The sequence below is a fragment of the Sinocyclocheilus grahami genome, unplaced genomic scaffold (assembly GCF_001515645.1).
Source record: "Sinocyclocheilus grahami isolate Dianchi unplaced genomic scaffold, SAMN03320097.WGS_v1.1 scaffold874.1, whole genome shotgun sequence".
NCBI lineage: Eukaryota > Metazoa > Chordata > Actinopteri > Cypriniformes > Cyprinidae > Sinocyclocheilus > Sinocyclocheilus grahami.
Genome location: NW_015506053.1, coordinates 522,605 through 531,227, shown reverse-complemented (window position 1 = coordinate 531,227; position 8,623 = coordinate 522,605). Strand labels below are relative to the sequence as shown.

The 8,623-nt window shown below is 35.0% G+C and overlaps 1 protein-coding gene across 7 annotated transcripts in view; it reads right to left on the bottom strand.

Annotated features, from left to right (window-relative positions):
- LOC107563411 (voltage-dependent calcium channel subunit alpha-2/delta-1) overlaps positions 1-8,623 on the bottom strand; it is a 124,273-nt gene that overhangs the window by 45,855 nt on the left and 69,795 nt on the right. The window lies entirely within an intron of this gene.

Below are 8,623 nucleotides of genomic sequence, written 5' to 3'. Positions count from 1 at the left end.
TACTTTTTTACTTGAAATTGTATTGAAATCAAGAAACTGATGAATATATTCAAGAGGCTCAAAATCTCGGAGAGGTAGGCCAAAATCATTATTTTTATTTAGCTTAGTTATTGATAAACATATTTCTAATAAATGAAAAAAAAAGAAAGAAACTGGTTGGTGAGAGTGAATGTTTTTGTCAAATAAAAGATTTTAAAAATAATAAAAAATGTTTTTACTAAAATATAATCCAATATTAATTCTAAATGTTATATCAAAATGATGGCACTATTTTAAGTTTACGGATATATTCAAGAAGCTGAAGACCTCTGTGGAGAGATTTAGTTAGTTAGTCAGTATTTATTTTCTAATAAAGGACATAAAAGTTGGTTGGTGAGAGCAAAATAATAAAAACACAAAATATTAAAAGTTTTTTGGCAATTAAAACTAGAAGATCTAGGAGGGGTCACCATTTTAAAAGGAAGAAAAAGACACTCCCTGTGTTTAAAACTAGCTACACTTCATTCTATGTTAATTTTAAGTTAGTTAATAGTTTATTTAATTTATCAAACAGTTTTCAATACAAAAAAAAAAAGTTCCTCTGATGCTTAATTGGACACCAATTTGTACCTTATCCAGGGACGGCGCCTCCTATAACCCTAACAAAGGGAAAAGTCAGAATGATTAACAGGTGCAAGTCAATTACGGTACCGTTACAGCTAATGAGGAGGTATGTGCAAGCTCATGCAAAAATTAAAATGATTACTATATCTCCAGCTCTCCCCGAGGATGTGAAAAAGCACATGATGCACTTCCTGTGGCAAATGCAAGCAGAATACACCTTCAAACCTCCCATGTTTACCGTAGTGCAGTTTTTCATCTATTTTTAATGATCCAGTGCTTATTTTTCATTGATGTCAACACAAAAGGCTTCCCGACTTTGAATTTCTGACCGGACAGAGAGAGACGTCCGCTTCATTAGACACATGCGCCAGTCATTGATGTAACTGTGGGATCAGGTGTCTGTGCTCTGTTGAATGAGCTGGATGTCACAGTGTCTGCTGAATGAACCAATGAGTCACGGTTCGATTAGTCGCTCTAGCGTTGACTGAATATTTAATTAACGCTCGGAATTATCGCCACGGAGGCCCCTGTGACTCACGGCTCTCAGCATACGGTGGGGTTATAAATAGAGGAATAGGACACATTGATGATACACAGACCCCTACACACACCAGACGGCGCACACTCACGGTGTAGACGGCTTCGTTGATTATAACAAGAACGCTCTAGTTCTGTCGTGTCACATCTCTCCCCAGAGGAACGTTTTATTGCTCGCGGGTTGCTCGTTCACAGCTCAGGGGGATTTAAAGGAGTTTTCAATTATGCTTTAAGTTAAGTATTACAATTTCCTCAGTTGCTTCTTTGAAAAGTCCTATGGAGAAATAAAAATAGAATCAGGACCCCAATATGGAGGAGAAGGGTCTTGTATCTTCCCAAAGGGGTCTATTTAGCAATAATGACCAGCTGACTGTATTGTCCCACTTACGACGTGGCAACGTAATCCAGTTTTTAGTTAAATTTTTTTAACTCATGTGTGTTTTTAACGTAAACTTGTGTGTGAATGAGAACTTAGTTTAGTACTCACATGCTGTGTGACAGCCGCTTTCTGTCCGTGTGCTTCGGATGTGTGCACTCAGAAAACCGTATATCAGAAGTTTAAGAAACAGGCATGCCAAACAGCGTGTTTCTGCTTTCACTCAAAATAGGCATTTTCAAAAAGTTATAATAAATGATCTGTGGAGTATTTTGAGCTGAAACTTCACAGACACATTCTGGGGACACCAGAGACGTATATTACATATTGTAAAAAGGGGCATAATATGTCTCCTTTAAATTGTAATATGTGAGAAGAGAGAGCGAGTAGAGTGCATCACCTGCCTTAACCTTTGTGCTGAAAATACTTAATCCAATTTGGTGTTTCTATGCTATATTATCAGAACATTTTGGATTCAATCATTTGTCAACTTGTTTATTTTCAATTAACACATTTCTTTTTGGAACTGATTAATCATAGGCTTCACTGAACTGAGCTTATGCACCTCAGTATTTGTGAATAATTTTGACAAAGTTCACTCAAAAACTGAGGTGCATAAGCTTAGAATAATGACAAATTTATGAGCCACTTTTTATAGACCGTTCATTTTTGACAGCCAGGAAAGCCACAAGCGTAACAAGGTTTTTTCAGGTTTTAGTCCAATGTAATAACATTAACTAGTGTCAACTCATTTTATTTCCGTCATTTTAAATCTGGGTCAAAATGGCGGAACATCAGAACAAAACTTTTTAATAAAATAAATGTAATTTATATTAAAATAATTTAAATTATGGATTATGTAGCATAATTAAGGGTAAAAGTATTTCCACTGATAACAATTTGCTTAAATTTGAACTATTTGATATTTCAGATATTATTATACACATACAAATAAGATATTTTAATTCTGGATTATGCAGAATAATTACATATTACACGGCTACTCACAAAATTAAATCAATATTTTATTTGAATTTATTAAGTAGCCATTTAATACGCAAATAAATTCACTAAATTTCACATTTCATGATGCATTGCATTGTTTATTATATAATTGGAATTTAATCGAATTATTATCAGAGCAAATATTTATACCTTTAATTAAGCTGCATAATCCAGAGTTAAAATATTTATCATTTATATATTAAAATATTTTTGTAGAAAAGGCCACAATCAAGGCAGGTGATGCATTCCACACTCTCTTTCTTCTCACACATTAGAATAATTGAAAATTAAATGGTAAGTGAAAATAAAATATTGCTTTTATTTTGTATTTAAGTTTAAATTAGTGTAATATGCGAGAAGATAGAGAGCATGGAGTGATACAAATTATTATACAAAAATAAATAGGCAACCACTGTGCTTGATAAACCAGAATCAAATATTGTAGACCACGGTGTAAATAACAGCTATTAAATGAACTGACTTGATAAGCTGGAAAATGTAAAAACAGTTTGATACATGGTTAAAATCACTTTTGAAACATTAGAAGAGAGAGATTATTAAAGAGATTCTGAAAGCATACATTTGATGGTAGATATTAAGGTCACATTTGCAATTTTTCTTTTTAGAGAGGGTGTATACCCTGTACAGAGAGTGTGTGTGTGTGGGGGGGGGGGGGGGGGGGCAGATTCATAAACTGAGAATCTTATTCCATTCTTCATCTCCAACCAGAGAAAGGGACATGTTTCCTGCAATAAATCCACCTCTTGAAACCAGAGTAACCACACGGGATCAATTTAAAGCTGTAATCTTATGTTCACCGTTCAAATTGTTTGTCATGCTGCAGGTCAATTGCACTAGTCAATCATTTCCTATGAAAATCCGCCCCACTGATGAGTCAATATAAAGGATGAATCGGGTAATATCCTTGAACAATACAGTGGCGGTTGCCACAGCAGAGCCCTAATGAGCATCAATAACCTTGATTCAATATTTGTCTTCATAAACAGCTAATCAAATATTTATTCGGACAACAACTGAAATTTGAGACACTTTAGCTAACCAGCAAAGAGGAAGAATGTTTTATCATAATATGGCATATTCCATTGTCTCTCCCTCCTATAAATGTCACATTTGCATGGATATGCATCTATAATGATTACAGCTCTTATGTTAAGACAAAAGTCTGAATGTAGCATTATCTATGAAAGAAGCAAGCATGCATTTGTTTCACCTGCTTTGATTCAGCCTTAAAAATATTTAAATAAAAATAAAAAATATTTGAATTCAACATTTAATTAATTATGGATTATGCAGCATAATTAACGGTGTAAATATTTGCTCTGATAATGGTTTGATTAAATATGCAATGCAATGTGTGAAATTGAGTCCATTTGAATCACATTTTATTATTTTGGTATAACATAGTAAACTGAAAATAGATGAGAAATTCTGTTTTGGATAGGGAAAAAAAACTATGCATAATGCTTGAATATTATTGTAAATTGATGATTAAATTGTATAATCAACACATGAATTGTTTTCATTTATACATGATGTATTTTACACTCAAAAGCATAACCCAAACCCATTTTTATGATCTTATGTGTGTAATTATATTGTGTATACATATGTACTGTGCTGTATGCAGTAAGCAGCACACTAGTATTAAAATTCCAAACGTAGCCTGTATTACAATATATTTTTATTCCAAGTCTTGTTCTTCACTGTAACTTGACAGGAATGCATAATATATCTTGCAAAAGAAGGGTTTGGCTTTGTTTATCAAGCAAAACGTATAAAATGTTCTTGAGGGAAGCTTAATTAAAACTTAAATTATTAGATATTTTATTTGTCTTGCATTGCTAAAGTCATAATGTTTATAACTTCACAATGAGGATCCTCACACTCCCTGATACTGGTACCTACTGCTGTGCCATGGATGCAGATGGAGAAATAATCATTGGACATGGAACTAAACTGACTATCGCTGACATGGGTAATATTCAGAGCATTGATTTTATTGAATGTTCATGAATGCTGTGCTGGTACTTTAAAAACATAACTATGTGCAATACGTGCTTAATTATTATAATCATAGTCAAACAACATAAAAAACAGAGACACTCTGCAGATAAGTGCATTCTTATCTGTATTTGTTATGCTTTATTAATAGTTGCCTAATATTTGTTTAATATTAATAGTTGTCTAATCACAGATTTTCCTCACGTCTATACTGAAAGCTCACTGAATTGAGACATCCTCCTCTATCCAAGTAAGTCTATTTCATCTAATTGTCTAAGTAAGTGTAATTTGAAATACTTCCCAAGAACATCTACTGTCTAGATTGTTGCTATATTATATTCATGTTGATGAGAAAGTGAATGTTCAGAACTTGCAAATCACAATTATTCAAAATAGCTGTTCTGGGTGAAGTACTGTATATTCTATTACATTTTGATCTTTTTCGTTTTACGGTCATATTTTGTATGTTTATACAATAATAAAGTAATGACTTATTTACTGATGAAATATTAGGCTTGTTGCATCTTTTAAACACTTGCATTGTTCTCATGTGAAGGTAAAGCATATATTCTCATTGTTATTTCTGCTTCCTCTAATAGATTTTGCTTGGACATTCACTAAATTAGATGCCCACATCAGAAAAATCACAAAATTAGTTGGTTACGAGAATGTTTCCTGCACAATACAAAATACCACCCTAGAGGTTCAGCATGTTCTGGGCTTAAATACCCTTGTTATTTGTGTGATTAGTGTGTGTGAAAATTGTACTGTCAAACATGTTTATTCATTGGTTTAATGTAGTTTTAAAGCGTGTTTGTGTCCCGAAGAACATCTATCCAATCCCCACTCTGTTATGGAATAAATATATGAGTTGAGAACATTTTAATCTCTGAAATGTGTATGCATTTCTCATTTCTGCCTAATTCAGATATTAAACCTAATTTGCAAGACATGAGTTTGAAAAAAAGTACATGCCACGGTAGTTTTGTACTTCTCTGAGAACCAGAAACAAACATGGTTTGACATTGGACATTTTATTTCTAATATGGAAACAGTTGTAAGGTCAAAAATTATCAAAGATTTCTGCTTTCCTGTCCCAAACCTATCTTCAGTAACAAAAGGGCCATTTGGAATTCCTGAAGGCACAGAGGTGCTGATAGTGATCAATGCCTGTAGGCCAACATGTGTATACACCGGGGGTCTGCTAATTGTCACACCTTTTGCCCAGTGGGTGAAGTTATAATCTGCTGATTGGTCAGTTTGAATGTCTCACATTTGGTTTTTAGTCACATGGTCAAGGAAGGGATAAAAGAGGACTGTAACTGTTGCTCTGTCTCTTTTCTTGGCTGTCTCTCTTCTTGGGTCTCTGCCCTCTCTCCCTCTTTTTCTTCCTCTCTCTATCTCTTTCTCTCAGGTAATATTTTACATGTTGGGTACAATTAACTATGCTTTACCATCCTTCATCTATTTTGTAACCAATTCAAGTGTAACCATAACAAAATATTGTTATTAAACCATTTCAATTATTAATTATGTGCTAACTAGTCTTGATTCAAGGTTCATCTTAAAGTGTTACCTATTGCAATACAATAGTCACACAATAGCAACGCTCTCCCACATATGTAGCTATTCTAACTGCGCTTATTTCCGTCGTTGGTATAAGTGGCAGTGGGTGGTAATAGACTAGAAATGTACAGTTTTATACCATCGTGCTGATAACGTTTCTTTAGTCATTCGGCAATCCTACAGCCTGAACCACCGTAGGGAAACCATCCTTACATGTGTAACCGCCTGCGTCATTGACCCACAAATACTGTATGATCAAGTGACCAAATCTAATCATTTCCTTCAGTAGGCTTTTCAAAAATGTATGAAGATTTATGAAATCCTTGGGCTATTGTTATAAGAGCCTTGGTAACTGTGAATGTGGCATCATATTACAAACCCTTGTTAAAATGAGCAGCATTTGTTTGTAGGAGACAGTCGAGAGTCCCCGTATTGCATTCACACACACACACACACACACACACACACACACACACGCACACCAATAACAGGCATATATTGTGTATACATATGTACTGTGCTGTATGCAGTAAGCAGCACACTAGTATTAAAATTCCAAACGTAGCCTGTATTACAATATATTTTTATTCCAAGTCTTGTTCTTCACTGTAACTTGACAGGAATGCATAATATATCTTGCAAAAGAAGGGTTTGGCTTTGTTTATCAAGCAAAACGTATAAAATGTTCTTGAGGGAAGCTTAATTAAAACTTAAATTATTAGATATTTTATTTGTCTTGCATTGCTAAAGTCATAAAACTGTATATTGATCATAATAAAAACTAAACAGCTACCATATTTATTGCACTTGTTGTTTACACTGGTGGTGATCAATAGTCTATAAAATCACTACCATATTATAAACTTATAAATTCAACCAACACAATGCCCACAAAGCCCTTGTATTTAAAACTATCACAGATGCTCTCAAACTACTGATCTGTAAAAACACACACTCCACATTTGATCTTCGGGTATCCAACTGATGCATTCTCGCTCAAATGCACACAAACCACTCACACACATAACCAAACGTTACAGTCTCATTGGCATACGCTCCCTGAAGCGAATCCTGTTGACAGATCTCACAGAGCTAATCCTTTATCGGAACAGTGATTTCCCAATGCAAGAAAACCTCAAAATCCCCTGAGAAGTGAAAACAATAAATAAATCAAACTTTATTCACTGAAGATTAAAAAATGTGGGATACCAAGCATGATTTTTGGGGTAATATAACCCCGAGTACAAAAACTGAACATGATTTTTAATTTCAAACCTGTTTCACTTTCTGTTTATGCTCTTTTCCCTGTAGTTACAATAAATAGGGACTGAAGCTTTCAAGCTTAAAGGGGTCCTATTATGCTCTTTTACAATGACTTGAATTTGTTTTGGGGGTGTACTAGAACATGCTCTCATGCTTGGTGGTTCGAAAAACGCATTATTTTTACATAATTTACATTATTACAATACCTTTCTCTCCAGCCTGGCACAAACGGCTCGATTAGTTCCGGGTTTGATGAAGGCATGCCTTCCGAAAAACGAAATGTGATGTGATTGGTTAGCTATCCCAGTGCGTTGTGATTGGCGAACAGCTTAGACGGTGTTTCAGTACTGCCCCGCCCCTTGCCAAAGCAGCTAGTTCCATCTGCTCCGTTTAGTTAAGGATGGCGTCAATATTGCTATATCAATTTGAGCCGGATTCAGACCCAGAGAATATTGAACAAGAGGATCGCGCAGAACCTTTGCATGCAACCTTTGGTAACGTTATTGTTGCTGTTGTTGTTCTTCGTCGTCGTCGTATTGTCTGATGCACTCAACCAAGCTTTCTAACCACGACCTCCCCACCCCCCACCCCCCAACCATTCGAATTTCCGCAGGCGGGAATTATTTTAATGATATTCTAATTGCGCCGCTTTGTGACATCACAAAACCCGGAAAACAAATGATGTAGTCCAAATGAGTCGTTCGTTGTAGTTCTTGAAAAGGGATTTTTAAAAACGAAATATCTCCCTTTGGAGTGGACTTTGAGATTTGTAAGTTTGAAGATCTTTTTTATGCCCAATTATACACACTTCACACTGACTACAATTCAAAAAGTGAAAAATCATAATAGGACCCCTTTAAGGCAACAAAAGCAGCATAAAAGCATCATAAAAGTGGTCCATATGGCTTGTGCACTATATTCCAAGTCCTTTGAATTCATACATGAGTGTGAGCAACAAACATATTTTAAGCTACTATTCACAATCATTTTCTCCTCAGGTGAGCTGTCAGAGAAACAGACCAGTGTGATTAAAGGGATAGTTCACCCAAAAATGAAAATTCTGTCATTAATTACTCACCCTCATGCCCTTTCAAACCCGTATGACCTTCGTTCATCTTCGGAACACAAATTAAGATATTTTTGATGGAATCTGAGAGCTGTCTGACCCTGCATAGACAGCAATACAACTGAAATGTTCTCAAGTCCAGAAACGTAGCAAGGAGATCTGTAAAATAATCCATGTGACATCAG